We start from the raw sequence: 21,305 nt of genomic DNA on the forward strand, positions 1-21,305 counted from the left end.
ATTCACCTGCACGTCCACCAATGTTATATATGCCATCATGTGCCAGCAATGCCCCTCTGCTATGTACATTGGCCAAACTGGACAGTCACTACGCAAGAGGATAAATGGACACAAGTCAGATATCAGGAATGGCAATATACAAAAACCTGTAGGAGAACACTTCAACCTCCCTGGCCACACAATAGCAGATGTAAAGGTAGCCATCTTACAGCAAAAAAACTTCAGGACCAGACTCCAAAGAGAAACTGCTGAGCTCCAGTTCATTTGCAAATTTGACACCATCAGACCAGGATTAAACAAAGACTGTGAATGGCTATCCAACTACAGAAGCAGTTTCTCCTCCCTTGGTGTTCACACCTCAACTGCTAGCAGAGCACCTCACCCTCCCTGATTGAACTAACCTCGTTATCTCCATACTGATTTATACCTGCCTCTGGAGATTTCCATTACTTGCATCTGAAGAAGTGAGGTTCTTACCCACGAAAGCTTATGCTCCCAATACCTCTGTTAGTCTTAAAGGTGCCACAGGACCCTCTGTTGCTTTTTACAGATTCAGACTAACACGGCTACCCCTCTGATACTAAAACTTAGTGGGGCTTTTTGGTTGGTTAGTTCCCAGTTCCAATAGAAGGGGGAAGGGTCAATGGGAAATCAGGACCCTGAGACTGACAGTCCCCAGGGGCAATGGGGAGCAGCCAAAGCTCCAAGTTAGCCGGACTGACAGGCCAGGCAGTCTAATGAGGGAGTCACCAGGCCAGGGGGTCCCATCCTCCATGTGAGCTGGAACTACCTGGGCCAGAGTGGGGCCAAGCTAAGGAGAGAACAGGAGCCCAAGAAGAGCCGGGGAGCAGAGCTGCACAGGTGTATTGCCAGAAACTGCTACCTGTAGGACTTTGCTACCTGTAGCAGTTACTGATACCGGAGGTTGTTCTTATTTGCTGACTTGTCCTAATTTGCTAAAACTTGACAGTGGTGGGGGATGGAAACATAAACGACCCTGCCGGGTGCACATCTGTATCTATTACCTCTTAATACAGGATTGTAAAAAATAGAGTGAGGTCATTTAAACATCATTTATTTTGCCGCTTCATTTACTGTGCTAACAATGGAGCATCGTGACACCGATACTTCTGCCCATGTGACCTGTGGGTTGGATTCATTTTAGTGGACGCAGGACATGTGGCGGATCATTTAAACGCTTAATTTCCTTAGAGTTTCCCTTCAATATACTTCTATGCTGGTGGGATTTCTGACCATTGCACGTCTACTGTATTTGTTACAATAGCACAAGGAAGTAAGTCACAAAGTGACACAGTCTAGGGGCTTGGCTACACTTGCAAGTTAAAGCACATTAAAGCAGCCCCGGGCGCCCGAACTCCTGAGGTGTCCACACTGCAAAGGCACATGGAGCGCCTGGACTCTGCAGCTGGAGCGCTCCGGGTAATCCACCTCCACGAGAAGCATAAAGACCGCTGCGCCCCACTGAAACGCCCGGGCGTCAGTGTGGACGACGAGTTGCATTACTGCACTGTGACTGGCCCCCAGAGACGTCCCATAATCCCTTGAAGTCAAGTGCCCACTCTGGTCATTGTTTTGAACTCGGCTGCAGGCATGCGGATATCCCCTTTCAAAGCTCCGTTTCTGACAACAGGCTGCTTATCTGCTCCGGGACAAAGCAACCATCAATGTGGAATGCTGCTGTTGTGCGTGTGTGTGAGACAGGGGGGTCTGCTGCTGTCTGAACACACAAGACAGCATGCTGACACACTCTCAGCCCCCCAAACACACTGTCTCTCCCCCCACGTAACACAACACACTCCCTCTCACACTCCACCCCTGCCCCCTGTTTAAAAAGCACGTTGCAGCCACTTGCACACTGGGATAGCTACCACAATGCATTGCTCTTTGTGGCATTGCAAGAGCTGCTAACGTGGCCACTCCAGTGCGCTTGCAGCTGACAGTGTGAACACACGGCAGCATTTTCTGTGCTGCGCTCGCCGAAGGCTGGTTTAACTCCCAGCGCTCTACATCTGCAAGTGTAGCTAAGCTCTAAATTTGCCAGACCAACCTAACTCAGTAACTGCCCTCCACCATCATTTGCAGTGAGTAGGGGCACGCTGAAGGACACACCACACTCGCTGGCTCACCCTTGTGCATGCTGGGGTGGCCACTTCCCCGTTGATGAGACCTGGTACCACCATCTTCGTGGAGCTCCAGTCTCCCCTGCTGCCATCCCTGTCTGTGTTGTCTTCTCTAGCAGTTGACTGGAAGGTGCGCATTGGCCCCATGCCATGGAGCTATGTTGTCTTGAATGGCGAAAGCAGGAAGAATGGTGCCTTCATAGCCCACCCAATGTTCCATAACATCATTAAGGAAAATATTTCTCAATGAACTCTCAGTAAAAGATCAGAAACATCCAGTGCCTGCATCAGTCTACGAGCATTGGCATTTTCTTTAAATTTGCCAGATCAACCTAACAACTAACACATTTGAACCTCTTCTTTTCGCACTGTTACTCATTCCCAAGGTCTGCTTTGTCTCCAGACAGATCCATTCTCTTTCAGGTATCAGGGGGTAGCAGTGTTAGTCTGTATCTACAAAAACAACAAAGAGTCTGGTGGCACCTTAAAGACTAACAGATTTATTTGGGCATAAGCTTTCGTGAGTAAAAACCTCACTTCTTCGGATGCAAGTGAGGTTTTTACTCACGAAAGCTTATGCCCAAATAAATCTGTTAGTCTTTAAGGTGCCACCAGACTCTTTGTTATTCTCTTTCAGAACAGCCTTGCTCTTTCTGTCTGTTTCACTCATTGACATGTCAGAAAAAACACTCCCCTTCACTCTATTCACAGACAAACACTAGTATGAACGGTTTGCTACTGATGGGTTTAGAAAACATTTGTCAAGTGCTGTTCCTGGGGGATTGTTTCCAAGATCCAGTACTTTATACAAGAAAAGAGGAGGTTTTTTACCCCAGATGGGACTTGAACCCACAATCCCTGGCTTAGGAAGCCAATGCCTTATCCATTAGGCCACTGACATTTAACTGACAGAGGGATGCAAATTCCCTCTCATAATTGCACATTCCTCATATTTGCTTGGAAGCCAAATACCCCCCTTTAATCGCCTTACAGCAATGTCTGCATCCCCTGGCAGCGAGGCAACTGGGCAGATCACTGACAGAGCTGAGCACCACCTTTCCGCCAGCCGTCTTTAGAGAAGAACCCCACCCTAGAGTCCCCCCTCCCTCCATCAGCACCTCCACGTCTGTGGCTCTGAGTGGCAGTAGGACGATTAGGGGGTAAATCTGGGGCTGGAAGGGGAGTAAGGTCAGCCTGTAAGGAGTAACCAGGTGGGGCATATCCAGGGGAAGGCTGTGGGCTGCTGGTCGGTTGTTGGGATCAGAGCTCTAGATCAAAGCTGCACAGCGACCTGACACCCAGGGTTATACCTCATCAGGAAAGCGTGGCCATGCTGCCCAAGCCTGAGTCACGTCCGCAGCCTGGCCCGCCCCGGCTGACGGAGCGCAGAGCCACGCGAGTCAATGGCAGGTCGAGTCGGGAGCCTCGGCTCTTTCTCCTGACAGCCACACAGAGCTGCCTGGCGTCCCGAGAGCCTCCCTCGTGTTCTCCCGCAGCAGCCGCCTGCCGGTGTGGGTGGGAAAAGGGGACGAGGAAGCACTGCTGCCTCAGGCCGGGACAGGAGGCCCTCACCACGCCCAGGCCTGCCTCTTGCCTTCAGCCCAGGCAGCCAGAGGTGCCGGGGAGCTCCCTGGCAGGCCGCCGCCTCAGCCACCTCTTGCCTCATGGCCTAGGCTCTTGGCGCTCTGCTGGTCGTCTCCTCGCTTGAAGGGCCAGAGCAAAAAGAAACAAGGAAATCCTGGAAGAGGATTGCTTTAATCCATTGATTTCTGGGTTATGGGCCCAGCACACTGCCACTGCGCTACTCTGCTGGTTCTTCACGCACAGCACCCAGCACCCAGTCTCCAGCATCCAGACTAGCTCCTTGTGAGCTCTCACGCTGGCAAACAGATGTGCAGGCTGCTAGGCAGCACCCTTGGTAACAGCAGACTTGTATCTGTGTGTCTCTGTGGCGTAAAGGGTCAGCGTGTTCAACTGTTAACCGAAAGGATGGTGATTGGAGCCCACCTAGGCATGGTGGTAAGCTTGTGCTATTGCCTTTTAGGGGTGTCAGGTTTGTAGAAATTTTGGTGAGGCCCAGAGCCCGCCCTCAACTCCGCCCCCACCTGACTAAACTCCGCCTTCACCTGCTTAAGTCTCTGGGAGGGAGTTTGGGTGGGGGGGGAGTAGGTGAATCTGGGTTGCTGGGGCAGGCGATTGGGCGTCCCAGGCATCTCTATGAAAGGAACAGAACAGGATTTACTGGAGATGGGGAGAGAATTGAGAGTGTCTTAGGGGGTTGTAGAGAGGTATTGCCCGGGTTAGAGACTGGCTAAAACACAGGCCTCGGTGTGAGCAGGATTCAAATCTGTGCAGAAGAACCCTATTGCATTTCAAGTCCAACACCTTAAGCACTTGGCCATCACAGCCATGAAACTAGCACCACCCCCATAGTAGAGAAACTGGTAAATAATCACAATGCCCAGGCGTGAAGTGATCTGAAATCCAGAATTCACACAGCAAACCTGGCTCCCAAAGCACAGGGGGGATCTGGGGTTTGTTCTCTTTGCTTAGCCATGTGCAGTCGCACAGAGAGCGCTTTGAAAAGTCTCCCCTCCCACAGAGCGGGAATGGGAAATCTGAACTTGAAGCTTGATGTGAATGAGGACATCTGGACCACAGGGCCAGGGACTGACCTTTGCTAGAGAAGCCAGTGACACACGGAACCAGGCTAAGGAAAATGTTTCCTGGAGGCAATAACTGGAATAGCAGCAGTGTTGTGCAGCAAAATGTCTCCCAAGAGAAGTTAACATGTTGGTGGTTCGGTAGCAGAAGTCACAGATACAGCCGGGGAGGTCCAGCTTTGGTTTCTGGCCAGCAGACGGATGAGTTTTATTGTCTCCAAATATCAGTAGAAAAATTCAGACCCAAACTGTGTGGGGTGGGGGTTTCTCTGGTTTTCATTTGGTTTGGTTTGTTTTTCTCATTTGAAATGTCCCTGATAATTTGTCTGGGAAAACTGGACAAGGCCAAGGAAGAGTTAGAAAAATTACAAATCTCCATGGCAGTGAGGGGGGGTCTCTCAGCACCGAGGGAGGGGTGGAGATTTTCATGGCGGGGAGTTGAGATAAAAGAGGCTTTTGCTCCAGCAGAGGGAGAGGCTTGGCAGTTTCATTTTTACCAAGTGACTCCCCCCCACACACACACACACGTTGCTCCCCTGCTGCCCCAGCTCAAACCCCACTGCAACCCCCAGCATGTGACCTACAGCTTCCCGCTGACAAAGCCCTTATCTATCAGAGACAAACTCCCCTAGTCTGCCCCTTCTCCCAGCTGAGCCCTCCCCGCACAGAGCCCGGGACAACCCTGACCTAGCCATGCCGGGGGTTCAGGCTTAATCCTCAAGGCCGAGAAAAAAACCTTCAGACGGACACGTTTCACTCCCTTCCCGCCTCTGCCCAAGCTCCTGCTCTTCCCCTTCAGTGCCTCCCGCCTGCCAGTGACCAGCTGTTCAGTGGTGTGCAGGAGGTGCTGGGGGAGAGGAGCGGGGACAGGAAGAGGTGGGGGAGGGAGAGGAATGGTTCAGGGCGGGAAGAGACGGGACAGGGGTGGGGGTTTGAGGGAAGGGGTGGAGTGGGGGCAGGGCCTAGGTCGGGAAGGGGGGGATCTGTCCTGGGCCCTGCACCCCTCTAGGGACGGCCCTGAAGGGAAGCACTGACTATTGCAGTGACAATAAAACTGACCAGCATTGCGGGGGAGACTGCAGGAGATCAGCACTCATCAGGTCTCTTCTCTCCAAGGTGAGCCAGACACTGCTCTCTCCTGGCTCTCATTCTAGCAGCTGGACGACAAGGAGCGATTTCCCCACAGGAAGTTCATTAAGTGCCCCTGTAGTGCTGTGGGGGCTAGTGCTGCTGCTGGCTGTGGGGGCTGGCAGGGGAGTTGATGTCTGCACAGACTCTCAGCTGCCAAGCCGGAGGGGGCACTTGGGACCTTACCAGACTGGCTCAGTGAAGGCGGGGGGTGGACAGACCAATACAGACGCTCTCCAGAGCACGGAGCAGCATCCGCCCATGCAGCCAGGCAATGAGCATTTCCCACAGCCTGGAGCCGAGGGGGAGGCAGCAGCCAGGGCCGGCTTTAAGTTGATTCACCTGATTCCCCGGAATAGGGCCCCATGCCGAAGAGGGCTCTGCACCCGTGCTTAAGGGGTCCCCGCTCCGGGGGTCTTCAGCGGCATTTCGGCAGCGGGGGGTCCTTCGGTGCTGCGGAAAACCTGGAGTGGACCCCCCGCTGCCAAAGTGCTGCCGAAGCCCCGGACCACTACCGAGTATTCCGATCAGGCCCCGCGGGTCATAAAGCTGGCCCTGGCGGCAGCTGCTGTTCCAGCTCCTCGGGGACAGGCCCTGTCAGCCAACAGACACTTCTTACTCACCACAGCTAAGGGCATCCAGTTCCTCCCGTGGGAGTGTGGAGCAGCCGTTCGTTTTCCTGTTCGCACTCCTCTGCGGTGTGAAAATCGGGGAGGGGAGGCAGAAGCCGCACTTCCCTCCCTAAATGACGTCCGGGGGGAGGGGGGAGCCAGGACAACAGGGTGGGGCAGCAAGTGGTGGCCAGACTCTCACTGCCAGGGTCTAGTCTAGCTCAAGGGTCCAGCTCAACTTCCTCCCCGCGCTACTGGCCCTCAGTTCCCTTCCACCACCAGGTAACCCAGGAACTAAGGCAGGAATGGGGTGAGGAAGCAAGTCAGGCTGAGCAAGGCAGGCAAAAGCGAGTTTTGCCTTCATGGGCCGCTCACGTCCTTTTTGTGTGCCACGGCTGTGTTACCCCAAGGGAAGTAAGGTAACGCTTCAGAGAGAAAATACTAGAAAAAATGGTAGGGGGAAAGATAGAAAAGGAAAGCCCCTTTTCTCAGAAGAGCAGACTTGGCTCCGTTCCATGTCTGTCACTGGTGGATTTAGCATACCCTGTGTGATATAATAAAAATAAAGAGAGACAAGGTAATATGGTGCAAACAAGGGGAAGTATATTAAGGGCAAAGGTACAGAAAACTGGGGCAAATGGGTGGGGTGGGGGAAGAAACACAAACTTAACCATACAGTGATTCAGTGACTGACTTTAGGAGCTTGAAGCTCAGACCCACAAAACCTCCCCTGGCATTTAGAAAATAATAAAAGAAACCCCAGTACAGAAACCTTTCCTATGATTGAGGTGCAGTGGACACAGCATGCAGGTGCGAAGCCCGGGACCTTCTATTCTCCGGCTGATTTAGAGCTTTCGAGGAGGACCACTGGGAGTCCCGACGACTGCTGGATTTCGTCGCAGGTGAGGAGACCCTCTGGGAAGAGGGACCCTCCACAGGTAAAATGGATTCAGTTCGCTGTGATGGGGATAGTGATGACAGGCCTCTCCTTCCTCAACCTCACTGCAGGATAGATGATGTTCTTCCCTCTAGCTCTGGAGTGTTAGAAAGACCCAACCGTGCACGCGCTGCGGCTGGAATGGACAGCCCCATGCAGGCATTGAGCAGGCTCTTATAACGTCTTTTTGGCAGGAAAAACTGGTTCTGTCCGGTTTGAGCCAGAGGACTCCAATGTCTACGTTGTAAACAAGTTTGCTTACAAGGATGGAGTCCAAAGGTCACAGTTGATATACTCCATATTAAATTCTATTAAAGCTAGTGATTCACTTATCATTACTTTAGAAATACATTATTAAAACAACTAATTGAACATATTAAACAACACCAACATTTCTTACTTCTTTATACCTAACAGCTGACAAAAATCTCCCGACAGAGAAGCAGCAGCAGGCCAAAAAGTGCTATACAGCTGCTGAAGTAGCTCAGTTGGGAGAGCGTTAGACTGAAGATCTAAAGGTCTCTGGTTCAATCCCGGACTTCAGCAGCCTTTTCATCCGTCTTTGTGCAGGGGTGGCTTGTTTTCTGGGAGCGCAGCTGCACCTTTACCTGACACAAGTCCCTGAACTTGAGCTCCCCAGTAGGACAACAGAGCATGGGCTTCTGCCCCTAGTTGGCCCACCTGACCTTTAACAATGACAGGAGCTGTCTCTTCCACAGGACTTATTGGTCAAGCCAATATGGCAGGAAGAGAGTGAGGCAGAGCAGCCCTCGGAGATGGTGCCAGAGGGGGCAGGGACTGCGGACGAAAGCTCCTCTGCACAGCTGAGTGAGGGCAGTACTGGGGAAGGGGCATCTGTAAAAGCGTTCATGTGCAGTGTGGCAGAGATTTGGGGGCCCAGGAGGAGGTGCTTGATGTTCAGTGCCTTGGAGCAGCTGGACTTGGACATGGTGGGTGTTCAGGAAATGCACATTAATGGCTTTAGGGTAGCTCGATGGGCAAAGGGTGATTGGAGGAAGGACCCGTCTTTCTGGTCCTCCAGGCCAGGGAAGAATGATGGGGTTGGACTCTTGTTCTTCACATTCACAGTGCGAGTACAGAGGTGGTGGAGTTCTGACTAGGGAGCTAATTACTGGTGGACTTTGTGCTCCGTGTGGTACCAGTCAGCTCTGTGTTCTTGGGGAACCAGGGTGCAGTATCCAGCCTGTCTGAATCATGAAAGACACCGCCCCCCAGCCTCTGCTTAAACCAAAACCTATCAGAGAAAAGACTTGTAGAGAGCAATGAAGGGCGCTGGGAGACACACCTCGACCCCTCCTGACAAGGGTCACAAGATTAAGACATCTTCATTAGCATACAAAATGGAGAGCAGAGACAACTCCCCTAGCCTCATCTGCATAGAATCATAGAATATCAGAGTTGGAAGGGACCTCAAGAGGTCATCTAGTCCAACCCCCTGCTCAAAGCAGGACCAATTCCCAGCTAAATCATCCCAGCCAGGGCTTTGTCAAGCCGGGCCTTAAAAACCTCCAAGGAAGGAGACTCCACCACCTCCCTAGGTAACGCATTCCAGTGTTTCACCACCCTCCTAGTGAAATAGTTTTTCCTGATATCCANTCGGCTCTTTCTTTCTGCTGCTGTTGTTAGTCCATGAAACATCAAGGGTGGAATGCACGGCTGAGTTCACACACTAACCCCCTGAAATATTTCAGTGCCCCAGAGAAATCCTGCCCCCTCCTATTGGAATGATGTGCTGGAGATTTGACTGGGAAAGGGACTGTCTGAATTGTCAGAGTGGGGAATGAAGAACGATCTACAGCAATGTCATTAACACAAACACACTCTCATCCTGCTCCAGCCGGAAGGGAAATGGGCAGGAATTCTCGCTGTTCAGCCAAGGACACACTTACACTGATGCACAGCCGTGAGTGTGCTGGGGAAGCTGGTCTGAGCAAACAAGCTAAAGTGACAATTCTGTGAGAACAGAATCATCATGTAGTAAAACAACCATATATCAAGTAGTTGTGGCCGAGTGGTTAAGGCGATGGACTAGAAATCCATTGGGGTTGCCCCGCGCAGGTTCAAATCCTGCCAACTACGGAAGTCCTGGGCTGTTGTTACTATTATTATTGTAGTTTTAGTGCCTGAGCATTCACAGTGTGAACTGGAGCGAGATCTAGTTTCACTCTGTCTACACTTAAAACACTGCTATAGCACTTTGGAGTAGACAGTCTGGAGGGGTTTTCCCATCCCTGTAATAGCTGCATTGACAGAACAATTCTTCCTTTTATTTAGCACTATCTAACCAGGGCTTAGGTCACCTTAACTATACTGGTTTGGCGGGGGGGAGGGATTTTTCACACCCTGAGAGATGTCGCTCTGCCAGTTAAGTGCCCAGCATACACCAGCCCTTAGATCCCTCTTGGTATTTCAATGCAGGCACTGACCTGTGCGAGGAAAACATCAGCTCACAAACACAGAGACTGAATTCCCCACATTTAATCTCTCTGCACTTTCCAGAATGTCACAAAATTCAATTCATTCTTGCTAGGACAGGAAAAAAAATAAGAGAAGCTAAGTTTTTGGCTTGGTTAAATAAAGTTAAGTGTTTAATTAATAGAGTGAAAATCTGTACTGATCCCTCTGAATAACACCATAAGGTGAAATAAGAACAGAGACAAATCTTGTCAGTGAGGACTAATTTCGCAAACGCTCTTCCCATTATGAATTTCCACACCGCCCCCAGTGGAGGTCTGGGCACCTCCAGTGTCACTGCTCTGCATTCACCTTCCCCTTAGAATTGTTCTCGGCCATTCCCAAATGTGGAATATTGGGCAGTTCAGAATGTGACTAGTGACCCCGGCTCCTTCCTGCATCTGCTCTACATTGCTCCAAAGCAGCTTCTCCCCCTGCCGAGTCACCCCAGCACTGCAGTGCAGCCCCCCAGGGTTCAGCAGGGCCCTGGCAAGGACAGTGGGTGCAGCTAACAGCCCGGTGTGCCTGGCAGTGAGGCAGGGGCAGCCCGAGGCTGGAAACTCTGAGTCAGCTGTAAAGAAGCAACACCCCCCACAAGTACAGAGATTGAATTCCCCAACATTAACATCATGACACCCTGTAGAAAGCCACCCAGGTCAGCTGTATTTTCACAGGGAGATGCAAAAATCAGGTGACACCAATTTTTAAATTTGAGTAAATAAAGTTGAGGAGATAGTTATTAAGGTGGCAAAAATATGCCAAAGATCCCTCTACATAACACCTGAAGGTGAGATAGCCGTAGCACTTTGGAGTAGACAGTTACTACAGTGATTGGAGGGGTTTTCCCATCACTGTAGTAGCCAGATTGACAGAAGAAGTCTTCCATCCACCCAGCACTATCTATGCCAGGGCTACGGTCAGCTGAACTACATTGGTTAGGAGGGTGGCTTTTCACACCCGGAGAGATGTCACTACGCCAGTTAAGGGTCCAGAGTACATCAGCCCTTAGATCTCTCTTAGTATTTCAGTGTGTGCAATGAACGGTGCGAGGAAAACATCAACTCACAAACACAGAGATTGAATTCCCCACATTTAATCTCTCTGCACTTTCCAGAAAGTCACAAACTTCAGTTCATTCTTGCTAGGAGAGAGAAAAATTAAGTGACACTAATTTTTAGGCTTGCGTAAATAAAGTTATGGGTTTAATTAATATAGTAAAAATTAGGGCAGTCGATTAATCGCAGTTAACTCAAATCTACAATCACAAAATCAAATCTATGACCATAAGCAAATCCCCCACCCCAGAGTACGCTGGGCAGTGTCCTTCGCCTCAGTTTCTCACCTTGTAGTGTGACAGGCCAATCCAATGTTCCTTTAACAGATCCCTCCGCTCTCCTTCCCCCAACCCCCACACCCCTTGGGCAGCAAAGCCCCAGGGGTGAGGGAGGGAGGGGAAGGCATCAAGCGATATCTCAGCTTCTGCTGCCACCACTCCCTCAACTGGCTCTCGGTTTGCCCTGTTCACTCTGCGTCGCTGCTGCTCCACGGTATTGTCCTTCACCCTGGTGCTGAGAGCTCCTGTGTCGCCACTTCCCCTGCTGCCACCTGCCTGTCTCCTGCAGCCTTTTCGTGGCCACGTAGTGGGGGAACCTCACTGCAAGTGCAGACTGGGCAGCCTCTTTCATTGCACCACCATGGGCGGGGTGTGAACTGCCAGCTGGGGGATACTAACCCTCTGCCCCGCCCCTTCTGCCTGAGGCCCCGCCCCTTCCGCAAACCCCACTGGAGCCCAGAGGCCCCCCCCCATCGCAGTGGCCAGCTCCCGCCCCAGGCTAGTGCCCCAACCCCATTGTACCCCCGACCTCCCTCCCAGTCCCAGAATGGGTGGCGCAGCCCCAGCTTCCCCAGCCCCGGAGCCCCAGGAGAGCAGGTTACACAGCCCCGACTCACCCTGCCATTGACTCGCGTGGCTCTGCGCTCCGTCAGCCGGGGCAGGCCAGGCTGCGGACGTGGCTCAGGCTTGGGCAGCATGGCCACGCTTCCCTGACGAGGCATGAGGCAGACCAAGAGCTGTGTGCAGCCTACAGGGAAGTGGGAGGGAGGCGTCTTCGAGCCGGTGTGTCTCGTCCGTTTCTCCCTTGCCCCTTGGGCAGAGGCGGGAAGGGAGCGAATCATGCCCAGCTGAAGGTTTCACACTCGGCCTTGAGGATTAAGCCCGAGCCCCTGGCATGGCTGCTGGGAGATGGGTTTCTGAGTCGCATCCAGCTCCTCTTCGGGCCACCAGCTGAAATCACTGAGGACACGGGAGACATTTTTGAGGTGGCAAAAGGGGACCTTTGAGGCTCCCAGAAGTAACAGAGGGTTATTACCATCCCTGGCTGGGCTCAAACCACCAACCTTTTGATTAACAGCCAAACGTGCTGGCCCATTACACCACAGAGACACATACTTACTGATACTAAGATGCTACCTAGCTGCCTGTGCATCTGCAGCAGTGTTGGGGTGCAGGAGGGAGTGAGGGGTACAGGCTCTGGGGGGTAATTTGGTGCAGGAGGGGGCATGGACTAGTGCAGAGGATTGGGGTGCAGGGGGGCTGAGGGGTACAGGCTCTGGGGGAGAATTTTGGTGCAGGAGGGGGCTCTCAGCTGGGGCAGAGTGTTGGGGTACAGGAGGAGTGAGGGGTGCAGGCTCGGGAGGCATTTGGGTGCAGGAGGGGGCTCTGGGCTGGTGCAGAGGATTGGGGTGCAGGAGGGAGTGAGGGGTGCAGGCTCTGGGGGGGATTTTGGGGGCGGGGGGGCTCCAGGCTGGGGCAGAGTGCTGGGGTGCCAGTGGGGGTGTGGGGTCTGGGAGGGAGATCTGGGCTGAGGGTTGAGGTGCAGGTCATGAGAAAGGAAAAGAAAAATATTTCGGACGTCCCGGGGCCCGATCCTGTCGGCGGTGGGGAGCAGCCCCTTGCTGCGGCCGGGGACGGCGAACCCCAGGCGGCTTGCCTGATGGCCGGGTCCTTGTCTCGGCGTGTCCAATCCTTTCCCCCACAATGGTTCCTGCGGTTGCCTCGCCTGGTCCGGACCCTGCCCGTCAGGCCAAGTCTGGTCTGCCCAGGGAAACGTTCTCAGTCCCCACTCGTCCCCCAGCTCAACCCCATTGAAAGGAACGGGTTGATCTGATGGCCGGTTGTCTCATGGATGTCCAGAAGGGGTTGCCCCAAGCCACCTCAGACGACTGAGAGAACCAGGAAGTCGGACACGATTCCAGGTTTGTCCCGCTGACAGGGCAGGTGGCTTTTTGACTCTGTCCTTTCAGAAATGTGGGCAGAGATTTGTGGGACAGGGTTTTCAGGACCTCCGAGAACCAGAGCTGAGCCTAGGGGAACAATCTGAGTATTGTACTGACCTCTTCTCAGGGGGCAAAGTGCACGTCTGACGTCCCACCCCCACTCCATAGAGCCTGACATTCACACAGCTTCTCCCATGTGATTCCCTCCGTCATCAGAGCCATGCGGAGAGAGGAGAAATTCTCCCAGACTCCTTTTAGCCATTGCCAGCCCCCAGGGTAGCAGAGGTTGGAGGGTTGGGTGCTCTTGTTAAGAAATGCCGGCTCTCAGGGAAGTTGCGAATGAGCATTAGCAAAGTGGGGCGATGTGCCGTGGGAAACTGCCCTGCTCCAGATGTTCAGCCTTCCAGATTTTGTTCTAATTTGTGTTCCTGCCCTTTCTCCCTCTGACAGACTCTAGAGGCGAACAGGAGCCGATTGAGGCCCCCACTCATCACATCTCTTGTGAGACGGCAAAGCAGCTGTTGCATGGGAAGGAGGAGACGGAAGGGGCAGCGCAGTATGTGCCGGGCTGTACCAGCCACGCAATGGATTGGGAGGAGTTAACCCCATAGTCTAGGCAGAGGAAGACAAGGCCCCACCCGCAGCCCTGCTGGACATGCTACAACTGCAGCACCATGTGAAAGGGAGCAGCTCAGCTCAGTCTAGGCAGACGCCAAAAATGGAGGATGCCCATTGCAGGCTCCAGCCCAGAAGCTGCTGAAGCCCCTGACCGCAGAGCCCCGAGGCGCCGAGACCCAGGCGCATCCCCAGGCACCTGCAGACGTGCAAGGGAGATTGGAGTCTCTGGGAGTTACCCAGGCCGGGAGTCCGGAGACCCCCAGTCCAGGGCCTCCAGACATCTCATAGGAAGTAGCCCGGGGGGATTAGCCATTGTCCTGAGTGACGTCAGCATGTTTTGTTTGGATCCCTATTGACCCAGAGGCAAACACACTCACCATTGACAAGGCCCTGGGCTAGGACCCGGGACCCCTGCCCTGGCCGCCATCCATCCCTGGGTGCTGGCCCAGCTCCCCAACGTGCCACCAGGCTGCACAGCCCCAAGAGGAGAATCTTGCCTACATGCTCGGGGTTCTACTGATCACCATATTTGGGGTCGGGAAGGAATTTTCCTCCAGGGTAGATTGGCAGAGGCCCTGGAGGTTTTTCGCCTTCCTCCGCAGCATGGGGCGGGGGTCCCTAGCTAGAGGATACTCTGCAACTTGAAGTCTTTAAATCACAGGATTTGGGGACTTCAATAGCAGAGTCAAGGGAAAGGGGTTGGGTCAGCTTTTGTGGCCTGCATCATGCGGGAGGTCAGACTAGATGATCATAATGGTTCCTTCTGACCTTAAAGTCTATGAGTCTATGAGGAGGGGCAACTATATTAACTCTGAACGCTAGGCCACACAGCTGTGTGGTGTCTGGAATGGGGCGTGTGTGTTCCCATGATGTCCCTTCTCCTCTGCCTGCAGAACTGAGGAAAGGCAGGTCTGAGGAGCAGAGCAGGAGCTCTGGGAAGGAGAAGAGCAATATGAAGATAGAGTCTAAGATGAGGCCAGGTGACTACTGTGGAGGGAGACATGCTGGACAACGCCAAGGATTGGGGAGACAACCAGGTGTAAGCCCAGGGTGCAGATTTCTAATTGTAGCTGTGATGGCAGAACGGAAGGAGGGTTGAAGCCAGGGCCCTGGGGTGCGGGAGTAGCGAGAAGAGGAGCCTCGCCACCATTGCTTTTTCTTTTCCCCTTGTCTTGTGTTTCATACCAAGGGGAAAGAAGTGGCAGGGACGGAGTCCAGCCCCGAGGTGAGATGGAAAGTGAGCGAGAGCAGTGACAGCGTGAATCCTGTTGATGCCAGGCAAGACCTGCCCAGCTGGGACAAGAGTAGCTGTCTCTGTCGGTGAGATCAGTGTCTGGTTTGAGGAGGGCTCTGGTCACAGCCCCCCTGGCTCCAGGCAGGGACGTCCCATTACTTGGGTGTGGGTTTCCTGACTAGCCGTGGCTTCAAGGGAGATGATGTTGCCGTTTGCGGAGGTTGATCATCTCTCTGGCCAGGAGTGGTGTGTGCTCCCTCGCAGAAGGTTGGATCCATGAGGGTGACTCCCTGTTCCGACTTTCTTTCCTTCCTCCTAGGTTTCTCTCTCTCTCTGTTCTTCTCTACTGCGTTGGCCAACTCACACTCAAACTCTGTCTCTCCTTCCATAAACACCTGTCATGTTCAGTTGCCTGCATCTTCTTCCTCTGCTATGGGCTAGGCTGGGTCTATCTGCCTATGGGCATGGTCTCTGCCCTACTGGGAAGGATGCGTACTGCCTGCCAGGCCAAAGGGGTTGCTCCTCCCACCCCCTATCTTCCTAGAGAGTTTGGGGAGACTTTATTGCTGTAACATGCTCCAAAGGGGTCCCAGCCCAACCCCCTCCACTTGCGCTGCGCCCCGAGGCCCCCCTGCCCACTGGCTTGTCTCCCTTCTATCCCCTCCCTCTCACCCACTGCTTGCTGCCAGGCACGGGGCTCCTCTCTGCCCCCTGGTCCCTCCCACTGCCACTGCTGGCTGCTCTGCGCCACGAAGGCTCTTTATCAGGCACTAGCTCTCTTAGCTCAGGACATGGGGCTCCCACTGGTCTCTCTAGATTTCTTCCTCTGCTCCGTCGCTCCAAACTCCCCGTGTCTTGTGGAAACAGCCTGCTCCTGTCGCAGGGTGGCTGGCAAAGGAGCTCCCGCCTGGTGAGGCTCTGGCGCCGTGCAGAGCAGGGTGCAGCAGGGAGTTAACACTAGGGCCTGAGTTCTTCCTTCCCAGAAACAGGAAGTATGTGCTTGCAAAATGGGACAGCCCCACCCAGTGCAGCTCAAGGTCAGTGTTTGTCAGCAGGGAGCAGCAGGAAGTCCTAACCTGTCAAGGCTGCTTCCCCACTCTGAACTTTAGGGTACAAATGTGGGGTCCTGCATGAAACTTCTAAGCTTAACTACCAGCTTAGATCTGGTCTGCTGCCACCACTCCCAAAACTAATTCCCTTCCCTGGGTAGCCTTGGGAGACTCTTCACCAATTCCCTGGTGAATACAGATCCAAACCCCTTGGATCTTAGAACAAGGAGAAATTAACCATCCCCCCTCCTTCCTCCCACCAACTCCTGGTGGACCCAGATCCAACCCCCTTGGATCTAAAAACAAGGAAAAATCAATCAGGTATTAAGAAAAAGGCTTTTAATTAAAGAAAAGAAAGGTAAAAGAAAACCCTCTGGGAGAGCTTAGCATACCAGCTACTCTCACAGACAACAGATTCCAAACACAGAGGATGTTCCCCTGGGCAAACCCTTAGTTACACAAAAAAATACCCAAAATACCCAATTTGACTATTCCTCTAATTGCACAAGACAGGTTACAAAGAAATAAACATAAACCTATTTATTTCCTTCACTAATACTCACTACTTGATAAGAGGCTGAATTCTAGAGCTTTCCCACTCTGGTCCAAAGTGAAAACTCAACAGACAAATTTCAGCCTTTGCACGTTCTTTCAACAGACAAAGGGAATTTCCCTCCTTCCCTTTGAACCATCTTGTCCTCCCATTGGTTCCTCTGGTCAGGTGTCAGCTAGGCTAGATGAACTTCTTAACCCTTTACAGGTAAAAGAGGCATTAACCCTTAACTATCTGTTTATGACATAACCTGACATGGGCTGGGATTGATACGGGGCTGGCCTGGGCCCCTAGAGGTGTGAGAGCAAAGTGAAGATTTGTTTGTGGATTTTCCCCTTCAGGGTGCCTAGGGAGCTCTTTCTCCGAGAGCTGCATGGGAGGAAGTGAAGGATCAGCCCTGGACTGGAGACTGGCAGCGATATTCTGTTCAGGGCTGGTGGGGGGAAGCTCCCCGCAGTGAACAGAATAGTGCACAGAATTGTTAATTTTTTGGTGCTGAATTCCCTCAGGAAAAAGGGGTGCTGGGCAGTTGTGTGGGGGGGCTGTGAAAGGAGCGCTAGTGGGGGGTGCTGGGCATAGGGATCTGAGGGCCAGATCTCTGAGTGAGGGGGCACTGGGCATGGGATTTGCTGGGTATAACGGGGTGGTATGGCAGAGCACGCTGGCAGTGAAGGGCTGGGTGGCCCAGTATGGGTCTGGCGGCTGCGGGTTTGTTAACAGTGCCCTCGTGCTGGGCTGCGTGGACCAGAACTGTGACCCCCCCCTTTCCCTGCACCTTGCTGGCCCCTCGCTCTGGGGATCAACCCCCCTCGTGCAATGCCCCATTCCCATGGGAGCCCACAAATACGTTTGGCTCTGGGCCCACAAAAGGTTAATCCAGCCCTGTCCACGCCGCCTTGTGCTGGGCTCTGCACGGCCAATCAGAGGGCCAGCGGGATGCATGAGGAGCTAGGTGAGTGTGTGAGGCAGATGGATGAAGAGGTGTGTGGCATACAGTGGGGGCGGATGGGGGTTGAGGGTTGGACGGACAGCGGGACAGAAGGAGAGCTGCAGGGACGGACGGTGACGTCCCAGGCGGGAAGTGTGATGGGTTCAGCTCATGGCCGCTGGCCCTGTCATCTCCTGCCCCCATCTGCCCGTCTGACTCTGCCCTGTCTCTCGCAGGCAGCACGCAGCAGAGTCTGGCCCTGTCGTTACACTGGTGCCTACATCCAGTGCGGACACCTGTGCGTAATGTGCTCCCGGAGAGCTCAGGCAGGGACAAGCGTGCGGGCTCATGGCTGCTGAACCAGCTACTCCAAAGACTGCCACAGATCTCCCCCTCCTTGGGCAGCAAGACCCTGGCCAGGGGGTTCCTTGTCCCTCCTCGCAGCCAAATCAGCCTGCTCAGCACAGAGACCGAGGTCACCTGCCTCCACCCAGCCTCTAGCTGGAGCTGCTCCGGCCCCGAATTGCTGGTATCCAGCCTGGCTGGAGTTGGTGCCATGTCCTAGCGGAGTCCAGGTGCCCTGCATGTATCCCTCCAGCCATTGCTGCAGTGACCCTGGTACCCAGTTTGAGTCGTAGCCCGTGTGTACCTCACCTCGTGTGGCAGTAACCTGTGGTGGCAGCTAAGACAGTGTACAGTCTGTGACGTCTGGTGGCCACGTAGGGCAGTGGCCTGTGTGTACCATCTCCACTGGAGCAGTGACCATTGGTGTCTTGGTGCTAAGATGCAGCTACCTCTGGGTGATACAGTGGGGCCGGAGGAGCGAGGGGGGATGCAGCATGGCGGCTCGCAGCAGCGGCCGGAGGAGCGAGGCGGGGGGCCACTGGGGTGGCACGGCAGGGCCAGAGGAGCCATGGGGGGGAGATGTGGTGCAGCCAAAGGAGGAGCCAAGGGGGGCACGGAGCGGCCGGAGGAGGAACCAAGGTGGGCGCGGAGCAGCCGGAGGAGCAGCCATGGGGGGCACCTTTTTTATGTTTGCTCCCCCTCCTCTTAGAAGCTGGCTACGCCACTGGTGGGGCTGGCTGGAGGCAGGGCAGGGGGTGTGTGGGGCTGGCTGGCTGCGGGCAGGGGGTGCGGGGCTGGCTGGAGGCAGGGCAGGGGGGGTGTGGGTTGGCTGCGGGCAGGGTGGCGGGTATTCACGGGGAGAGCGGCTCGGGGCAACAGCGCACGGAGCAGCCCAGCAGAGCAGCTTGGAAGCCCCAGGGCCAGGGGAGCAGCACAGCAACAGGGCCCGCTTGGCTCCCGCTCCCACAGCGCCGTGCCCCCGGCCGGAAGAGGAATGACATCACTTCCTGGCCAGCCAGAGCCCATCAAAGCCACAGCGCCCCACACACAGCGGGGGGAAGCGGGTTCCACGTTTAGCCAGGTGAGCATCCCAGACAGGCAGCTCCTGCAGGTAACTCTAGGCTTACCAGGCCTCCCTATTTTCCCGGACATGTTCGGCTTTTTGGAAATTCCTCCCAGAAGGCGATTTAAGAACCAAGAAGCCGGATGTGTACGGGAAATACGGACGTATGGTAACCCTAGGAGTGGTAGTGTCTGCTGCCCCCATCTCCTACCAGCCAGGGCAGGCCCCATGGCAACAATGGAGTGGTCGTGTCCGCTGCCTCCACCTCCCACCAGACAGGGCGGGCCCCACGGCACCATGGGAGGTCGTGTCTCCTGCCTCCATTCCCTGACAGCTCCTGCCAGGCCCGGCCCAGACTTCCCATTTCCGGTGCGAGTCGGGAAGCAGAAGTTGCCATGAGGCAGTGCTGGGAAGGGTGGTGCTGTTGTCAGGAGAAAGCAGGAGGAGCAGGTGGGGTCTGTGGTACCAGGGGGAGGTGTTGCCCTTGCTGTGAAAGGGCCCTGCCATTAGAGGAGATGTCGTCTCCCTGCCCTGCTACGTTCTGCACCAGCCCTTGCGTGTCACAGGAGGTGCAGGTTCCAGCCTGCAGAGCTGCAGCAGGGAACCCCACAGGCCAACTCCTGTCAGGCACCCCCATTCTCAGTGCCCCCAGTCCCTGTTGCCCCCCCCCATCCCTTCAGTTATAGAACAGCAGGGAACTTAACTTCTGCTCGCTGTTCCCAGTGGGACTCAAGTTCTCCCGGTAAGCGCTCTATTAGAGTTCCACCGGGAATAGTGAGCGGAAGTTAAATTGCTCCGGTAAATGCTCTATTAAACTTCCGATCAATGTTCCCTTTATAGAAGCACAGTCTAAACTCTCAGCAGTATCAGGCTGGGCAGCAAGGAGATGACGGAGTTTTTTCTCACCCCAGTGGATATTGCAGCCCTTAGTATAGAGGTTTGTTCCTTAAAGGTGGGTCAATCTCCTGTGGGGTTGGGGCACAGGAGAGCCCCTGCACCCCCTCCTGTGCTTCTAACCCTGCGCCCTCCCCCACACCCTTAACCCTGCGCCCCCCTCTTGCACCCCCAACCTTGTGCCCCCTCCTGCACCCCTTACCCCTGCCCCCCTCCTGTGCCCATGTGGGGAAACTGGCCTGGATGCATGGAGCAGCTGGCATTGCTGGTCGCTCCCCCCGCCGCCCCCGAACACTGCTCCTCCGCACACCACTAGGGGGCTGTGAGGGAGGAGCAAGGAGCAACATAAGGGCTTCCTGCATCCAAGTCACCTTCCCCACCTGGGCTGCTGCTCTCTGCCCTCCCCTTACCCAGCCCAGGTGGGGAAGGTGACCAAGATGCAGGGAGCCCTGATGTCGCTCCTTGCTCCCTCCTCACAGCCCCCTAGGGGGGCATGGAGGAACATTGGGGGGGAGCAGTATCTGCTCATCACCGCTCTCTCTCCCCCTTCTCTTCCCCTACCTCCCCCGTGTTCCTATGCCGGGAGGGAGCAGTGAGAAATGTGGGCACCACCCCAAGTAGCACTCCCCTGCCTGCCAGGAGCAGTTTCTGACTTTAAACCGGCAGCACACACCTCTCTGCTACCATAGAGCACCGCCCTTGACCATGGTACCCCTGGGCGATTGCCTGGTGGCGCCCACCCCTAAGGCTGGCCCTGGCTATGGGCTTCAGAGGGAATGACCAGGCCAGGCGGCCACGGAGAGATCCAGCCCCTATTCTCCCATCCCGGCTTCTGGCAACAAAGGCCAGGGGCATGCTTCCATGCTAGTGATGGGTACTGCTCGATAACGATCCAAACCACATTCATTTTCATCATCTGAGTCAGATGCCACCAAGAGAAGATGGATTTTCCTGTCTAGTGGTTCGGGGTCTGTAGTGTCTGCATCGGAGTGCTGCTCTTTGAGAACGTCTGGCAACATGTTTCACACCTCGTCCCTTTCAGATTTTGGAAGGCACTTCAGATTCTTAAACCTTGGGTCGAGTGCTGTAGCTATCTCTAGAAATCTCACCTGGTGCCTTCTTTGCGTTTTGTCAAATTTGGAGTAAAAGTGTTCTTAAATTGAACAACATGTGCTGGGTTATCACCCAAGACTGCCATAAAATGAAATATATGGCAGAATGCGGATAAAACCATGGAGCAGGAGACATACAGTTCTTCATCAAGGTCTTCAGTCACAAATTAAATTAACGCATTATTTTCTTCACGAGCGTCATCAGCATGGAAGCATGTCCTCTGGAATGGTGGTTGAAGTATGAAGGCATTCGGATGTTAGCGTATCCGGCACGTTAA

The 21,305-nt window shown here is 54.2% G+C and overlaps 1 protein-coding gene and 2 non-coding genes across 4 annotated transcripts in view; 2 read left to right on the plus strand and 1 right to left on the minus strand.

Moving 5' to 3' along the window:
- Nucleotides 1–21,305, minus strand: part of LOC117870001 (zinc finger protein OZF-like) — an 876,360-nt gene that overhangs the window by 527,401 nt on the left and 327,654 nt on the right. The window lies entirely within an intron of this gene.
- Nucleotides 7,954–8,026, plus strand: TRNAF-GAA. Its single transcript has one exon. It is a non-coding gene; the product is annotated as a tRNA-Phe (tRNA).
- Nucleotides 9,499–9,580, plus strand: TRNAS-AGA. Its single transcript has one exon. It is a non-coding gene; the product is annotated as a tRNA-Ser (tRNA).

The sequence above is a fragment of the Trachemys scripta genome, chromosome 25 (genome assembly GCF_013100865.1).
Source record: "Trachemys scripta elegans isolate TJP31775 chromosome 25, CAS_Tse_1.0, whole genome shotgun sequence".
Lineage (NCBI taxonomy): Eukaryota > Metazoa > Chordata > Testudines > Emydidae > Trachemys > Trachemys scripta.